Source organism: Rattus rattus, chromosome 1 (assembly GCF_011064425.1).
Source record: "Rattus rattus isolate New Zealand chromosome 1, Rrattus_CSIRO_v1, whole genome shotgun sequence".
Lineage (NCBI taxonomy): Eukaryota > Metazoa > Chordata > Mammalia > Rodentia > Muridae > Rattus > Rattus rattus.
This window is the reverse complement of record NC_046154.1, coordinates 2,314,823-2,333,844: the sequence shown is the minus strand read 5'-3', so window position 1 is coordinate 2,333,844 and position 19,022 is coordinate 2,314,823. Positions and strand designations below refer to the sequence as shown.

The window sequence follows — 19,022 nt, the reverse complement described above, 5'->3', positions numbered from 1 at the left end:
GTTGAAATTGGCTCCTTAACTAGCGCTCTCCTGACTATTAGTGAGCTGACAGTCCAGGTACCCTCAGCTCCTGCCTGCCCTCCACTTAGAACTGCTACACCTAGCGAGAACCTCAGATACCATCCAACACAGGTAGTTTTTCTCACTACCAACCTGTGACTGCCTTAATAAAGGCATTCCTAAGCTGTATTAATTAGCAACAAAACTGCTGCCTGCCAAGATGACGCAGAGAGAGGAGAGAGCCCTGGGTGAGTGTGTAAGGAGGAATGATGACATTCTGAGTGAGTCCAGATGGAATGCTAGTGTGCGTGCCACATCGAGGACTCCCAAGCTTCAGAACCATGGGAGTGGCAGTCTTCCCCAGCTGAGGCTCAGGGGATGGCAAAGGCTTCCTCTGGTCCAAGTGCGTGTATTTAGGAATGACCCACCAGTGAGTGGAAAGCATCAGCTGCAGCCTCCTCCCCATCGATGACCGCAACCTAAGACCGCAGTGGCCTCCAACTGAGGTTAGCTAACCCTCCCCCATGTTGTACTAAAGTGCCTGGTTGTTACAGCATTAACTGGTGTCTTCCATGCTCACACAGTGCCAACCAGATCTGTCTGTCTGTCTGTGTGTGTGTGTGTGTGTGTGTGTGTGTGTGTGTGTGTGTGTGTGTGTGTGTGTGTGTTCGTCCCTTAGTCATTTTTTGGCCACCCCAGTCAGGACTCAGTGAGTGGTGCTCAGACTGGACTCTGGAGTGTGTGGGATTTGCACTGGTCAGACCAAGGGATCTCCCTGGAGAAGCAGGTGAAGTACCACAGGTGAGAGTGAAGGAAGTGGGGTGCAACTCTAAGCTTTGGGTACAAAATATGGGCAGTCTTTAAGGCAGTTCTATGTTGGTGCCTCATGGGAAGATTGAAGACCTGTGGAGGGGGAAATGACAGCACAGCAGGACACAAGCCCTTGGCTCTCAGAAAGGACGGTAAGTATGGATCCTGATGACTAAGGAAATATTAAACCCTACAAATCTATTACTGTCCTAGCTCAAGAGTCCTTATTACAGACAGACAGGCAGATAGACAGATTAGACAGACAGACTAGATAGACAGGCACACGCACACGCACACACACACACACACACACACACACACACACATACACTTCTGCCAAACCACTGCAAACCTGGCACCGGAACAAACCTGGCACTGGAACACTTGGTTCCACAGACCTGTTTTCTAATGTGTTAGACAAATAAAGCTTTTTGAAAAATGGAAGTGGCAGAAGCTGACAAAGCCCAGTAAGGAACTGAACACACAGCAATGGGAAAACCGAGCTGCATGGGAGACAGGCTCACAGCTGTCCACCACGCACTAAGTTCACTTAGTCTATCTGTCTCTCAAAGGGGGTGGAGAGTGACAAGGGGAGAGAAGAAAATGGGAAAAATTCAAGCTATTGGTAGCTAAAATGGAATATATAAACCAGTTCATTTACTGAGTTCATATGTTTTGAATAAACATAAGAATAGCTACATTTAAGTACTTTTGAGAACAAGGTGTTCACAAAGTAAGAAAAAATAGCTAAGAAATATCTCAAAAATTTCCTAATTTGCAATTAGGAAAATGCAAGTAAGTGGGAACAACTCTGAGACTTCATCTCACCAGACGCTGAATGGCAAAGACAACAAGTGACACTGAGAGGGAGTGTGGGAGAAGGAGGGACCCCATGCACAAACTGCTCAGCTGCCCTGGAAGACAGGGTGGAGAGCTCTCAGAGTCAAAATAAATGTGCTGCGTGACTGACTATACCAGCTAACCACTCCTTGACAACGTCAGGGACTCAGCAGTCAACTGCGAGACACTGCTCAGCCATGCCACTGCTGCTCTGCTCACGACAGCTCGGAAATGGGAACCACCCGCAGTTCTTCAGTCCACAGACAGGTAAGAAAATGTGCACACACACTGGGGCCATTCCTCTGCCTCTGCAGGGAAATGGACAGGACTGGAAAAGCTGACACTGAGGGAGGCGAGCCAGACCCAGAACGATGAACACTGAATGGTCTTTCATCCGAGACTCCTAGCTCCACATCATCAGCTGTGAGAACACATCCGGGACAACTGCAGAAACCCGGGAAGTGAGAGGAGACCACTGCCCGGGAAGGTGTGAGTGGAGCAACAGACAGGGGCATAGCAAGGTACAAGTAATCTATCTGATCAGGGAAATGGAAAAATAAAGGGGGCCTAATGAGAGAGGGCAAAGGAAGATGGCGGGGGGATAAAATAGCAGTAAGGATGTTTTAAAAAGTCATAAAGACTCATACTATTAACCTTAAAAAGCTATAATATACAGTTTGTATAAATATACGTATTAATTTAAATGAAATGTTCTCATCTAGGCTGATGATGCTCCCTCTAAGAGCCAAAAACCACTTAACAAAACCCCAACCCTGAGGCATGAGAAGCCCTCTTGAGTTTTGGGCAAGGTTGTCCCAGAGACTCTCCAAACTTACAAACTATTGCTATTGCTTCTGTCTGCCGTGGGTTCCCCATCTGGGGTGAGTACGCAGATGTGTGTTTCATCTCCCCAGGCAAAGTTTTGTCACATAACAGTGGGGTCTGAGTCCCTGTCTCCTCAAACATGTAAGATGAGAGCAGCTAGATGAGATGGAATGAGAAAAGATGAGGCCAAACAAGGCCAGCAGATGGCAGGAGCTAAGGGCACTTGCCAGCCACCCAAGCCTGAGCCCTGCACCTCATGGAAAGGTGGAAGAGCACCAACTCCCCAGAGCTGTCCTGACCTCCACACACTTCCCCCAATAAAAGTGAATTGAAAGATGAGAATAATGCAATACCAAAATAAAATAGTAAAAGCTACCATCTGTATCCTCCACCTCTGATGGACCCCATTCCACTCACCATAATCAATGTTTTTTAATTGAAACAAGATCCCACTATGTAGCCCTGGCTGGCCTGAAACTTGGCTATGTTAACCAGGCTGGCCTGGAACCTGCCTGCCTATACCTCCTAATGCTGGGATTAAAGGCTGTGTCACGACATTTAGTCCTGCCTTTTCTTTTATCTAGTTCTTACTGTATCTTACTGTAACACACTATATAATTGACATGTATATTTGTTTACCTGTTTTGCCTAGTTATACTGTAAAATCATGAAAAAGCAGGAAATTGTATCCATCTTGCATCCTGATATATTCCCTATTGGTAGACACATAGCTACAATCAAATACTATTTGCTGGTTCAACTCAATAGAATAAGTTACAAGTGCGTAGTCAAGAAAATTCTTTTGCGGGGGTAGGATTGGGACACCCTTATAGAAGAAGGGGAGGGGAAGGGAATGGGGGCTTATGGACAGGAAACCGGGAAAGGGAATAACTTGTGAAATGTAAATAAAAAAAAAAAATCTAATAAAAAAAGAAAGAAAGAAAATCCTCTCATTCTGCTCTGAGAAACAGTGTACACACACAGCAGGCAGGGAATATGGGATAACAGTCCAGATGCCCTTTGGTATGCTGACGAAATATAATTCTATCCTCCCCTCCCTATATGGTAGGGGGTGTTCTAATTGTTTAAAGCACAAAAAAAAAGTCATTAAGAATTGAAAAATGAGAACTCCTTTGAGGGAGATGGAAAATAAGTGAGAAAGAATCTCATCCCCAGACTCTATGGCCAGGCAACTCATCCAGGTTTCTGTAGCATAAATGGGCAAGGCAGGAGCGGAAACGGAACCTCAAGCAGCTCCCTGCGATTGCTGACAATGTGATGTTGCATCTTCGGCATCCATATGCCTCATTTTCACACGCTTGTTTCTAAACTGTGGCATATTAGATCTTAGGAAGTCACTTTCCATGTTCTCCCTATGAAAATTAAAAATGAAGCCCATGCCTCTGGGTGACTCTAACATGAAAAGACTCTGGAAAGCTACAAGGCCAACAGACAGAACAAATACAGTGCAACGTTTGGAAAGTCTCAGCAATGAACTAACTTCTCATCTCCAACAGAAGAGAGGTTCTTGATCAAAGTAAGGAAAAAGAAGGCATGGATTGGTCTGACAGCTGCCATTCATGGAAGGAGTGAAAAACTAAGTTTAATTTCATCCAGATCAGAGCCACATATTCAAAACACATCCAGACCTAGGGAATCTACTGGAAGGGAACACTAGAAAGAACCCCAAGGCAAGTTTCTGAGGTTTTCCCCCTTTATTTTTGATATAAAAGGTCTTACACAACCCAGATTGATTAAAACTTGCTATGAAGTAGTAGAGAAGCCCTTGAGTCCTCCTGTTGCTACCTCCTAAACACTAGGATTACAGAGAACCACCATGCCAAGCTAAAAGCAGGTTTTGTTAGAGATGAAAAGAACACAAGCAAAAACAACACAATGGCCAGGCATGGTGGCTCACTCTTTTAACCTTAGAATTTGGGAAGCAGGGGCAGGCTGGTGTCTGAGTTCAAGGCCACGCCTGGTCTTATACAGCAAGTTCCATGCTATGGCTGCATAGTGAGACGGTGCCTAAAACGAAAACAAAAACCAACCCACAACGAAACAAATCCACCATTAATTTGGACACGATTTAAGAATGAAACAACTGGGCTGGAGAGAGGGCTCAGTGGATTAAGAGGATTGACTGCTCTTTCAGAGGTCCTGAGTTCAAATCCCAGCAACCATATGGTGGCTCACAACCATCTGTAATGGAATCTGATGCCCTTTTCTGGTATGTCTGAAGACAGCTACTATACACACACACACACACACACACACACACACACACACACACACACACACACACATACATATATATATATAATAAATCTTAAAAAAAAATAGAAACAACTCAGGCCCAAAGTACACGTACATGTACACATGTACACACGTGTACACACACACACACATTCCATCACATTTATAAAAAGAAAATGATGACAGTACAATAACCAAACTGTAAGAATGAAACAAATATATGGAGCGTCGGGGTTATTCCCAACTAGAAACACATCAATTGCTTGACTGCTGAGAGAACACATGTTCATATGTAAAGATAAGCCTTACGTCCAGACTGTGCAGAGAAAGAGGAAGGACAGAGATACAAACGGGGACTTAGGCAGAAGCCTAGGTCACCTCTTCTGAGCCTGAGCTGCAGGTTTCTGGAGCAGTCCAATAATCTGATACAGAAACCAGTTAAGACACCCTGTCTTGTATTGTGCACATCAACATTATACCCTCAAGTCACCCAGTGGCTTGGTCCAGAGTTACACAGGTGATTCCAGCAGTACAGTAAGGGTGGCATGCATTTTCACGGTGGCAGACATCAACAAGGACCTCACCTTGTCACTGTCATCATGACAAATGTGGTCGTGATGGATGGACTGGCACTGAAAAGAAGCACCAACACTACCTACGAGAAAAAGGAAGGAGAGTTAAGCAGCAGTAATCCCTTGCAGCAAACCGCTTCCGCAATTAAAGAGACTCACGTAACGTCCATTGTCCCATCTAATCCTCAGACACGCTCCTGAAGCAGTGGCAAGATTATTTGTGGATTTTCAAAAGTTACATGTGCACGCACATGCATGCATGGGGGTCAGAAAACAATCTACAGGAACTGGTTCTCCTTCTAACGTGTGACACCTAGGGACAGCTCAGGCTGTCAGGAAATCTGTGGGTCCTAATCGGACCTCTCCACACACGAAAAACAGACAGATTCACAGCCAGCAGCAAACAGTGCAAGGGCACATTTGAAACTGAAGGCTGGTTATTCAGACCTGACTCACCTCTCTGAGGCACAGCAAATAGCCTACTTTCCAAGTAAGACCCCCTAAGTAAACACATCCTCCAGGTAGGCAAGGTCTCACTAACAAAGAATAATTCCATTCCTGCTCAGGGTACACATACTCTGAGGCTGACCCTATAAATTCAACACATAAAATACAGTTCACCCGATTTGATGGTGCATGCACTTTGGAGGCTGAAGCAGAAAGATCAAGAGTTCAAAGACAAAGGACTGTCTTTGAGACAGTAAGTTCCTTTTAAAAATCTACATCGAATAAGACTGCAAGTATTGTTAGGCATGGTGGCAGACACCTTTAATCCCAGCAACAGAGGCAGAGGCAGACAGCTCTGTGCATTTGAGGCCAGTTTGGTCTACAGAGTGGGTTCCAGACCAGCTGAGTTATCTCATCAGGTCCTGTCTCAAAACCAAACCAAACCATAAAGACATCAAATATTTTTATTACTTTAAACACAACATAAGTGGAACAAATCATTGCTGTGGGGTTTATTTGGGACAGTCTTTCTCTGTGTGATTCCAAAGCTCACCCTCTCTGCCTCCAGACTGAGCTGACTATAGGTGTGTACCACTATGCAAGTTCTAATCACCTGAGTTTTCCTACAGTGTTTGGTTCCTATTTCACACCACACACAAAATGGTAATTAAAAGTTCCATATGATTAAAATAAAAATAAAGCCAGATGTGGTGGCACAGCCTTTAATCCCAGCATTAATAGCTCCTGGTGAGACTCTATCTAAGGGGGAAAGAGGGGGAGGGAAAAGAAAAGAGGAAAAAAGAAACAAATTTTAGGGAGAAACTGTAGAGTTTTTGTTGTTGATTTTAATATATAATCCCAAAGAAGAAAAAAAATGTAAAGGCAAGAAGATTACCAAAAGTATGAGTTCAATCTTGTCTAAACATGGAATTCCGGGGGTTGGGGGGTATAGTGTGTGTGGGTGTGTGGGTGTGTGTGTGTGTGCACGCACATCGCACATGCATACATGTGCATGGGTGTGGGGGGTGTGCTCCACTATAGCTGGTATAAACACAAAGCCATAAATAAAAAAATAGGCTCATATAAAGTGGCTATGGTAGTACATGCCTATGCCCTAGCACTTAGGAAGTAGGGGCAAGATTAGGAGTTCAAGGCCAGACTACGCTATATGAGGACCTTGCCTCAAAGGAGGGGTTGACACATATTCTCTCATTGACTAAAGAATAACAAAAGCCATTTTCCTTAACTTTAGGAATATGACTTTCGGAAAAACCATTAAGCAGACCCAGAAGGCATGCCAACTATACTTGCCAACTATTTTTCTGACAGAAATTTACCTAAGTAATAAATTGTATTAGGAGAGAAATACAGTAAATACTAGGCAGCCACAACTCTGAGCTTGCCTCCCCTAATCCTCCTGGTGGAGGATCCTGCTTTGGTATTCGTCCCAGTGCTGGGGACTGAACCAAGGGCCTGACGCATACAGGCAAGCCTTCTGCCACCGAGCTGTATCCTAGCTAGACTGTCCCTAGACTTTTAAAAACTACATTTCTTCGTTATATAATCATCTTGTTCATTTATTAAAAAATAATTTCTACAAACTCAAACTGTGAGAGGCAAGAATGCTCAGTAGGTAGCATGCTTGTTGTACAAGCCTGAATTCCCAGAACATACGTAGAAGCTGGGCAGAGTAGCAGTACAGGTATCTGGGATTCATTCCACTGTGGCACTTCGAGGAGAGGGGCAGAGAGAAGAATCTCCAGAAGCTTGTGGGTCAGCTAGCCTGGCTTATAAAGGTAGAGAGACGCTGTCTCAAACCAGGAGGAAAGGTAAAGACAGACACCCAGACGCTCTTCTCTTGCTTTCAGACACATGCCCAACATCACCCCCATACACACACGAATTAACATGAGAGACAAAATTATTTTTTTTCTTTTTTTTTCGGAGCTGGGGACCGAACCCAGGGCCACTGAGCTAAATCCCCAACCCCGAGACAAAATTATTTTTAAAAAGTACTTTTAAACTACAAAAAGCAAAAATACCTTAACAGATTTACCCGCTAACTTTTCAGATGCACAAGAGCTTCCTAATCTACACAGTGCAGCAATCACTCCACTTGTTTTATATGCTATTGGTTATACATTTAGAAGACAGCATTGTATAAAACAGTTGGGTGTGGTGGCTTACACCTTTAATCCCAGTACTTCTGAGACAGAATCAGACAGAGCTCCGTGACTTCAAGACCGGCATGGTCTATACATTAAGCTCTAGGCCAGCCAGACTACACAGTGAGATGCTACCTCAAAAGTAAAATAAAATAAGAAAACAATCTTACTTGTAAGAATAAAAATAAGTAAAATTGGGCTGGTGAGGTAGTTCAGTAGTAAAGATGCTTGCTGTCTGAAAATCTTGAGTCAGGCACCCACACAACGGAAGGAGAGGAAGGACTCTAGCAAGCTATCCTCTGACCCCACATGCACCGACACCCTCACACACCCCCACACCAGATAAATAAATGTAGATAGATACTATTAAGTCATATTCCTATAACTAGCTTCGTATTAACACAGCATGTTGGAGACTGTTGGGCTGGCAAAGGGAACTGTAAGAACTGACAGGAATACACGCCAAGTCTTTTCAAAAGAAAATCAAACAGACAACAGTTCACTCTCACATGAAACTCATGTACCTGACCTATTTGTTCCCATTAGTCACCCAGCAGAAAGCTCGAATGTGGCTGGAAGCTCCTTGTGGAGCACTGTGTATTGACTGTGGTTGGAGCCATGCAACCCTGGCTCCACCAGTCCTGGAGAAAATGAAAACCCCATACCAGTGACTTAAGACATCTCCTCTAAAAGAGAATAGTAAGATATATGGAACTAGGCCCAGGCAGCATCTGAACTGTAGTAGACAGGAGGGTAAGACAGGAGTATGGAAGTTAAAGGTGGGGCTGGGCAGGTGGAACTGTAGGCAAAAGTCACTCAGGCACGCGGAGCTGAATTAAAATCCCCAGCACCCACATAAAACCAGATATGGAACACTAGCATCTGTAATCCCAGCACTCCCAGAAGCTCCTAGGCTAGCTGGCCTGATGTATCAGGAGGAAAAAGAGCGAGCCTATTTAAAGGTGGCAGGCAAGGACTGAACCTGAGATTGTACTCTGAACTCCATAGACATCCATGCCTACAATCATAAACATACACACTGACACAAAATTAAAGGCCAGCCTGGGCTACATAGCTTACAATATTAATATAAACAAGAATGAACAAACAAGTCGGATATGGGAATACATACATGCCTATGGTCCTAACTACTCCAAATGTTGAGGAAGAGGATCACTCGAGCCCAGAAACTTGTGGCCACCCTGGCCAGGTTAGTAAGACCCTATCTCTGTAAAATGAAATGAAATTAGGGCTGAGGCTATAGCTAAGTGCTAAAGTATTTGCCTAGCATGTGTGAGGCCATGTTTTGGATCCACAGCACTGAAAAAAAAAAACGAGCAAGCAAATAGACATTTACATGCAAAATAAGTAAAAACAAATCTGGACATAAGCCTGGACATGTCAAAAATACTAGGGCTAGAGAGATGGCTCGGCGGTTAAGAGCACTGACTACTCTTCCAGAGGTCCTGAGTTCAATTCCCAGCAACCACATGGTGGCACACAACCATCTGTACAGAGATCCGATGCCCTCTTCTGGTGTGTCTGAAGACAGCTACAGTGTACTTATATATAATAAATGAATAAATCTTTAAAAAAAAAATACTAACTCATTGTTGATGGATGAATAGTCCATGAGGGCCGGGAGAAGGCTCAGTGGGTAAAGATCTGGGTAAAGATCTCGGTACACAAACAAAGATCCGAGTTTAGATCCAGCATCCACATAAAAGCATGCAAAGTAACACACATCCACGACCCTAGCACTGAGTAACAGAAACTGATGGACTCTGGGAGTCTGGGTAGCAGAAATGCTGAGCTCCTGGACAAAGACTCTGTCTCAAAAAATGAAGTGGGTAGAGAACAATTAAGAAGATACCCAACATCACCCCAACATCGCTCTCTGGCCTCCAAACACTGGTATGGGCAACGAAACACACACACACACACACACACACACACACACACACACACACACACACACACACACACATATTTGGTGAACGCATGCACCATGTGGAGGCCACAGCAGGATTCCAGGCATCTTCCTCTATCACCCCCCACATTATTGCCTTAAATCTGGGTTTGTTGTTGAACCAGAAGTCAATTTCTGCTACTCTGGCTGCCACAAAAATCTCAGGAGCCACCTACCTCTGCTGCACCATGCTGGGGTTACAGACCCATGAAGCCATGCCTGATTCTTTATATAGGTGCTAAGGATTCAAACATAGGCACTCATACCTATAGGGCAAGCATTCTTAACCCTCTGAGCAATCTTCCCAGTCCCTAAACACTAATTTTAAAAAGAATATTCTCCTACAGAGGAGTCTACATGTTTCACATAATTATCAAAGGAGTCAAAGGCACAAAATCCCATTTAGCGATCAAAATACATTATCCGTCATGTTCCTAGAGACTGCTGAGTGTAAAACCTAATGGTCAGTTAATTCTGAACACTGATCTTTCATGACCTACTGGTAGTGTCCAGTTGATACAGCTCTCCTCATCAAAATGTTTTTCTTCATGTCGTCACAGTAAAAAAAGGTCATATGGCACCTCTCGCCAACCTTATGAGGAACTATCAAACTTTTTTCAAAATCACTGTATCATGTTACAATCCCAGCAAAACACAGAAGTATTTTCAGTTGTTCTTGGAGTAAAGCCCACTCTTGGGAGTCCTATCGAACTGCAGGCTAGAGAGTGCTGTGTAATTATAGGAAAACTCTACACATCCTATGCCTCTCTCACTGGAAAACTACAGTAATATCGTCAGCTTATATGGAAGTCATAGAGCACTTCTGAGAGTTCAAATTAAACAAATGAAAAGGGTAGTAACACATGCATGGTACATATAATACAACATACCTACAAAAGGTATGTTGCCTGTAACACAGGTTGTTAACCAAGTTTGCATGAGGTAAGAATTTAGCACTGTCTAGCACAGATGGTCAAACTGTTCCTCTGGGGTCTGGGGTGCCAGTGCTCATACCCATGTACATGCAAACCATGTACGTGGCCTATTATCCCATTCCGCCTCTTCCCAATGAGACAGGAACTGTCATTAAACTTGGAGCCAGCACACATGAAGCTTTTTAATGGGAGATTTTTTCCCCAAGGACTTGAAATTGGACCTTCATGTTTACATAGCAAGTGTTCCTACTCACTAAACCATCTCCCAACCCCAAGTTGTTACCCCCGAATCAACAGAAAAGTTAACAGTACCAACCTCCTTTCTCTACATCTCCCAAAACTGTCACAGTTGTTGCAGGGAAACACTGGTATCAACAGAAGAAATGGTTGAACAGAATTCTACGTCTTCCTATGGACTATTTATAGCTCTTCTGAAAACTACTCATGTGGAAAAACCACCAAAATATACTAGTAACTTAAAAAAACAAAAATGCAAACTTCAAAAGAATCAGTATACTAACTTCTTATTTATAAAAACGATCAAACTGGGTTTGCTTTTAATCTTAGTACCTGGGAGGCAGAGGCAGGAGGATCTCTATGAGTTTGCTCCAGGGTAGCCAAGACTACATAGTGAGACCCTGTCTCAGGGGAAAAAAAAAATCATAAAAATTAAAAATAGACACAAACTATCCACAGCATCCTTGAAAGGGATGATGGGACAGGGACATGTCTTTGCATTACTTTCCTTTTCCGTAAGGCTAAGCTCGACTCGTGGAATTACCAAAGAAGGAGGAGGGGCTTTCTTAGAGGGGCAAGCCTGGTGACAGGGAACTGTCCTGGAAGTTGGGGCCAGCTGGCTTGGCATAGGCAACAGTAAAACAACCGAAAGGTGAGGACAGATGCTCAAGGTTGTCCTCCACACCCACACCATGGCACAACCACAACCAAAACCAGAGGAACAGAGAGACAGAGACAGAGAGAAAACAAAAGATTATTACTTACATAATTAAAGTGAAATTATATAACCCTAAGTACTAATTACATAATTACATTTATGTAACCTTAGATACTGATTTAACCTTCCCGGTAAATACCTCTGACAGCCTTGAGAAGCCCACGGCAGGTCATTTTGATTCTGGCAGCCATAGTGACTAGATAAGAAGGGAGCACAGTTCCCAGAGGGCGAAAGAAGCAGAAGAGAAGAGTGAAGAAAGGCATGGCGCTCTGACGATACTCGCCTCTATGCAGGGACCTGACTGCACAGGGATGTGGGCAAGGCTGGGTGGGAAAGTATGCCCTTCTCTGTGTTGTCAGACATGGCTGTGGTTATACAATGATCTCTGTTCAACCCGGAAGATACCTATTGTGACCTCAACTAAGTACAGCATAGCCAGTCTTCTTATGAGAATCAGCGGGTACATTCAAGTATTCTTTTTTTCAGTATTGATTAACTCACCTCGAATTAATTGCCAACCTCTCAGCCTCATCTCATGCTATTTCATCAGATACTTCCTCAGTCACACAACTACACAGCTCTAGAACTAGAAACTTGACCAAAGGCCCAGGTGTGGTGGCACAGGCTTTGATCACAGCCCGCAGGAGGCACAGGAGGTAGGGGAAATTTTTTAAAGATACGTGTATGCATGTTTGTCTATGTGTATGTATGCCATATGTGTGGGCACCCTCTAAGTCCAGAAGAAGGTGTTCCATCCCCTGTAGATACAAGTAGCTAGATGAGACCTGATGAGGGTGCTAGAACAGGTCCTCTGGAAGAACAGCAAGCATTCCTAACTACTGAGCCATTTTTCTATTTAAAACACTGCTTTGAGACAGGATATCACTATGTAGCCCTAGCTGGGCTGGAACTTGCTATACAGACCAGAATACATAGAGATCTACCTAGAGGAAGGAGTTTGAGGTTGCCCTGATTTACATACCAAGTTCTAACCAGCCAGCTACATAGCAAGATCCTATCTAAAAAGAAAAAGAAAAAAATCAAAACAAAACAACAACAAAAGGAGTCTGTGACCCTAACCTGAAACTTAGTATCATTTCATACTGTGACCCTAAAAACTACTTGTGTCTGGTGAGATGGCTTAGTGGGTGGATTCAGACAGTAGGACACTAGCCACCAAGCTGACAACCGAAGGTCCAGCCCCGGAACCCACGGTAGAAAAACAAACTGCAAGCTGTCCTCTCACCTCTAGACAAGCACTGTGGTGTCCCCACCAAAACAACGAATGCAAAATCAAAATCAATTTTAAATAATGAGGACTGGAGATGGGTGAGAAGTTAACATTTGCTGTTCTTCCAAAAGATGCAAGTTCAGTTCCCAGCACACAGCCGCCTGTGCTCCAGCGAATCTTATGTTCTCTGGTCTCTGTGGGTATGTGCACACACAAGGCATACACTCATACAGACATGCATACACTCATAAATAAAAATGTCTTTAAAAGAACCATTTTTCTTTCTCTTCATAGCCATTTCTGGAGGTTACTGATTCAGCCATTATCATCCCAGGACCCCAAAAATCCCTTTATAAAAACAATCGCTTAAGATTTCCTACACTCGGGTTGGGGATTTAGCTCAGTGGTAGGGCACTTGCCTAGCAAGCGCAAGGCCCTGGGTTCGGTCCTCAGCTCCGGAAAAAGGAAAAAAAAAAAAAAAGATTTCCTACACTCGGGTGGGAATATAGCTCGGTTATAAAGTCTGTGTGCATCATACATAAGGTTGTGGGTCAATTCCAAACACTTACAGAAGAAAAAAGCAAAGAATGAGACACTCCAGGCAGAACACGCAGGGCCTCACTAGGGCTCACAATCCACAGGCTGGGGCTGGGGTCTGGCAGTGGCAGAGCATGTGCCCAGCATGTACAAGGGCCCGGGTGTGGCTCCTAGCACCAGGACAGACCAGATCACTATAGTAAACAGCATGTTACATCATGATGTTTCCATTCTAAAATGTCAGAAGATGCAAACTTAAATCAGCAATAAATAGTGCGAATCAGAAGCAAAGAAAGGGAGGAAAAGACATACAGAATAAAGTTAATCATAAAATGCTTTGCGGGGAAAGCGTAAACATGGTTGAGAAACTGAATACAGTTAAGTAGCTAACACAATCAAAACCAGAAAAAGATGGCGTCAGCAGGACTCTAGGACACACCCACTCTGTGAGTAGATAGCAGAGGAGAAGAATCAAGTTTTTGTTTTGTTTTGTTTGGGGGGGCGGGGTTAGGTTTCTCTGTGTAGGAAGGAACTTGATTTATAGATCTGACTGACCTTGAACTGATCACAGAGACCTGTTCACCTCTGCTTCCAGATGCTGAAAATAAAAGTGTGAAGAATCAAGTACTAAACATGTAGGGTGTTTTTTTATTTTGTTTTGTTTTTTAATTATTAACGGCTGGTCAATGATGGCACATTCCTTTAATCCCAGCACCTGGAATGCAGAGGCAGGTGGATCTGAGTCTGAGGCCAGCCTGGTCTACAGAGCATGACAGCTAGGGCTACACAGAGAAACCAAGCCTCAAAAAACAAAACAAAGGCTGGAGAGACGGCTCATCAGTTTAGAGCACTGACTGCTCTTCCAGAGGTCCTGAGTTCAATTCCCAGCAATTCCCAGATGGTGGCTCACAACCATCTGTAATGGAATCTGATGCCCTCTTCTGGCGTGTCTGAAGACAGCTACAGTGCACTCATATACATAAAATAAATAAATCTTAAAAAAAATTATAACAGAATATTTCTCAACATTGAAAAGAGAGGTGCCAATTCAGGTATGATTTGTTTTAGGACACCAAGAAACATAGCTGAAAAGCATTGTCCCTTGTTACAGTTAGAATGCTAAACACTCAGAACAAAGACAGTGGACAACAACAAGAAACACATGTACCTTATAAGGCAGACCCGGCATGCTAACAGCAGATTATTCAACTGAAATATTAAAGGCCACAGGGGGTTCTGACTGGACTGCCAGCCCAGACCACTATATCCAGCAAAGCTGTCTGTCTGCTGTAGCTAAAAGAGAAATAAAAACTTTCCATGATAAAAATAGGCTAAAGGAATGCATGACACCAAGCCAGCCACAGAAAATACTTACAGCAATCTTTTCAGACTGAACACAAAAACAAATCCATCCACAAGTCCACAGGAAAGAATAAACCACACAGGGCTTATGGACGGGAAACCGGGAAAGGGAATAACATCTGAAATGTAAATTAAAAATATCCAATAAAAAAAAAAGAAAAAAGAATAAACCACACTAGGATAACAGTTAAGCAAGAAAAAGAAGAAAAAAAACCACTACCAAGTCAACAAATCCCAGACATGATGCTCACTTTTCAACAATAACCCAACCAAGAGACAGGGGTCCCACATCACTGGGCTCTCCGGTACCTGCAATCACATGCACAAAGCTACACATAGGCATAGGCAGACACGGTTCAAAATAAAAGTAAATCTTTGAGGGGGAACAAGGGGGCAAAGACTGGCAGATTATATCAAAAATAGAAAACATTTATTTGCTCCCTCCGAGAAACAGACATCGCTACAAAAAGCGATGTCACCTTAGGGTGCAAAAGTGGAAAATGTTCCAAGTAAATGGACCTAAGAAACAAGCAGGTATTACTGTCCCAGTATCTGACAATACAGGCAACCAGCGACAACATCAGAACTAGTGAGAAAACATACAGCTGGTCACAACATACTGAGAAAGGGAACAGAGAGGACAGTATGACTCTAGCATGTGTGCCCCAGCATGGTTGCACCCAATTTCATGAAAAATAAAATTAGATGTAAAGCCAAACTAACTCTAGCACACAGTGGTGGCTGACTTTAATATCCAACTAACTGACACATCTCTCTAAAAAAAACAAACAGAAATATCCAAATTAAATGAACTGTAGATTTAACAGACATCTATAGGCCATTCCATACAAACTCTGCAGAATATACATTATTTCCAGCAGCCCATTTTCCCCAAAATAGACCGAGTATTTTGAGACAAAGCAAGCCTCAACAAATATAAGAACAATTCCTTGCAGCCTATCTGATCACAACGCAGCAAGAGAACCCCTAGAAAACACACAACCTCATGAAGATTAAACCCATTCCTGAATAGCAAATAGCAAATGGGTCCTTGAATAAATAAAAAAGGAAATGAAAAAAATCTCCTTCAATCAAATAGAAATAAAACAACAGAATACCAAAACCTACAGGACATAATGATGAGAGTAGGCCTAAGAGGAAAGTTCATAGTGCAAGCTCTAAAAGCTAACTTTAAGAAGCCAGAGAAGTAAGCACGTGACTTTAATACCAACAGAGTCAGATCTCTGTGAGTTCAAGGCCAGCCTGGTCTACAAAGTGAGCTCCAGGACAGCCAGGGCTACACAGAGAAACCCTGTCTCAAAACAACAATAACAACAAGCAAGCAAACAAACAAACAAACAAACAGACAGAAAGATTCAGAGAAAGCTCAAGTAAATAATGATTACAGCTTAGAGCCCTCAAAACAGAAAATTAAGTCAAATCCCAAGTCAGTAGATAAAAAGAAATCAAGATCAGGGCAGAAATTAAATGGGAACAAAGATAACACAAAGAATCAATGAAATGAAAAGTTGGTTCTTCAGAAATTATGATTGACAAACCCTTAGCCAGTCTAATCGAAAGGCAAAGATTAATATAATTAAAGATAAAAGGAGAGCCTCTACAAAGATACCAACAAAATTCAGAAAATCATTAGATTTTATCTTGAAAATGGATATCATAAATACAAAACTAAATCCAAATAAAAAAATAAAAAATAACCCCAAACCTATTGGTTAACTCTTTTTTTTGCTTACTTGTTTGTTTTTGAGACAGCATCTCTCTATTCAGCCCTGGCTATCCTGAAGCTCAGCCTGGTCTACAGAGTGAGTTTCCAGACAGCCAACACTACACAGAGAAATCCTGTCTCAAAAAAGCAAAACAAAACAAACAAACAAACAATGACAAAAAAAAAAAAAACCAAAAAATCTCCATAACTGAATCAGTCTACAAGCACTTGTAACTAGTTAATAATGGATATTGGGAGGGAAATGTTTTTTTCCACAGCACCATTAATAAGCAAACTTGTCGTGAGAGAAGCTAGTGCAGGTTAGGAATGCCAACAGACAAAGATATTTCACTGAACACAGAGTAAGGCAAGTTAAGAAAAAGTTTACTAATGTGTTAAAATCTCCCAGAAATTTGACTTTTTATGCTACTAATTTTTAGTGAAGAAAAATTTATATGATTTGTGTGTTAATTTTCAAATAGAAATATTAATGAAGCACTGGAAATTATGTGTATGTGCATGCATGCATTTGCACAAATGTACACACACACACACACACACACACTCTGCATTGTGAATGTGTTGGTCAGAGGGTAACCTGGAGTCAGTTCTCTCTATCCACCACGTGGTCCTGGGGATTGAAGTCAGTCTTCTCACTCAGTGGCAGGTGCCCTGACCCAATGAGCTGCTTCAAGCCCTTGAAAATGATTTTTAAGCATCTGTTAGATGTGACTTATAATATATTCCGTTGGCATACACTGGGCTACAGCTTAGGAACATGTGTGGTTGTCAAGCCTACTTGCTCCTGGGCAGAAACACGACCAAACACTCAAGGATGCAAAGAGCATTCCCTTTGTGTGTAGGTAGTCTGAATGAGTACTTTATGTTATTGGAAATTTTCTTTGATGAATTTAGCATTGATATGCCAAGAATATTTAGTTGCATAGGCATATGTGCAAGCAAAATACCTATACACATAAAATAATGAAATGGAATATATGTTTTAAGTAATACGGAAGAGAAGAAAAAGGCAAAACAGAGGAATGGCTGCTGCTGCTGCTAAAACTACACATGGCTGAAAACTTTAGAAAATGTTTACAGGGCTGGAGAGATTGCTCAGTGGTTAAGAGCACTGACTGCTCTTCCAGAGGTCCTGAGTTCAAGTCCCAGCAACCACATGGTGGCTCACAGCCATCTGTAATGGGATCTGATGTCCTCTTCTGGTGTCTGAAGACAGATACAGTGTACTTACATATAATAAATAAATCTTTAAAAAGAAAAAGAAAATGTTTACAAAGGATCCGAGGTTTCTCAGCTAATGAAGTTCTCCAGACTTACCACTGACCTTGGGGTTCTAACACCGCTATGCTGTATTTACGGTAGTTCTGTTAGGTATAACTGTGAAAGTGTAACTTAAAGTTGGTCTGTTTTCTTCCCTGGACAGTAGGTGTGACGGACAGGGTACGGCTAAGAACTGTTGTTACTAAGGACTATTTACACTATGCAATCTGTTCATGTGTTTATATGCTGTCATACATGTCCCTGATTTTAAACTGTGATACCCTATAACATCAACTTTACCATTTAACCACTGAAAGTGATAATACGGGATTGTCATGTTCATGTGTGTTAACAGCTGCTTTTTCCAAAGCATTTTCATTATCCAAGACCAAAAAAAAAAAATCTGTATCAGTCAATAACTTCTCACCATGAACTTTTTAGAAAATCATAAAGCTTCGAATGACTTTTTAACTTTCAAGTTACGATATGCTGCCACCGGGTGGCAAGAGAGTGTCATGGCTGCCCACAGCTGGTACGGAAGGAAGGCAAAAAACTAACTTACCATTGCTAAAAATTAGAAAAGTAGCACCATCTATATGATGAAACGTTTTTAAAAGTTTTATTTATTCATTTAATGTATATTCATACATTAAGGACACTGTATCTGTCCTCAGACACACCAGAAGAGGGCATCAGATCCCATTACAGATGACTGTGAGCCACCATGTGGTTGCTGGGAATTGAACTCAGGACCTCTGGGAAAGCAGTTGGTGCTCTTAACCACTGAGCCCATAATGAAACTTTTTTTTTTTCTTTTCTTTTTTTAGGAGCTGGGGACCGAACCCAGGGCCTCGAGCTTGCTAGGCAAGCGCTCTACCACTGAGCTAAATCCCCAACCCCATGAAACTTTTTTAAGGCCATTAATTTTATACTTATTTATGTGAGGATGTCAGATCCCCTGGAGCAGGAGTTACAAAGAGTTGTGAACTGCCATGTGGGTGTGGGAATTGAACCTAGGTCCTCTGGAGGAGCAGCCAGTGCTCTCAACAATCTTTCCAGCACAGATAATGAAACTTTTAGTTCCCCTCAACTTAAGGGAGCATACTGACAA

The 19,022-nt window shown here is 42.5% G+C and overlaps 1 protein-coding gene across 3 annotated transcripts in view; it reads right to left on the bottom strand.

Moving 5' to 3' along the window:
* The window catches only part of Rnf38 (ring finger protein 38), a 107,507-nt gene that overhangs the window by 53,094 nt on the left and 35,391 nt on the right, over positions 1 to 19,022 (bottom strand). For all 3 annotated transcript variants that reach the window (XM_032891483.1, XM_032891493.1, XM_032891510.1), the window contains exon 2: positions 5,316 to 5,386. The gene's annotated coding sequence lies outside the window, so the exon portion shown is untranslated. The remainder of the gene's footprint in view (positions 1 to 5,315; positions 5,387 to 19,022) is intronic.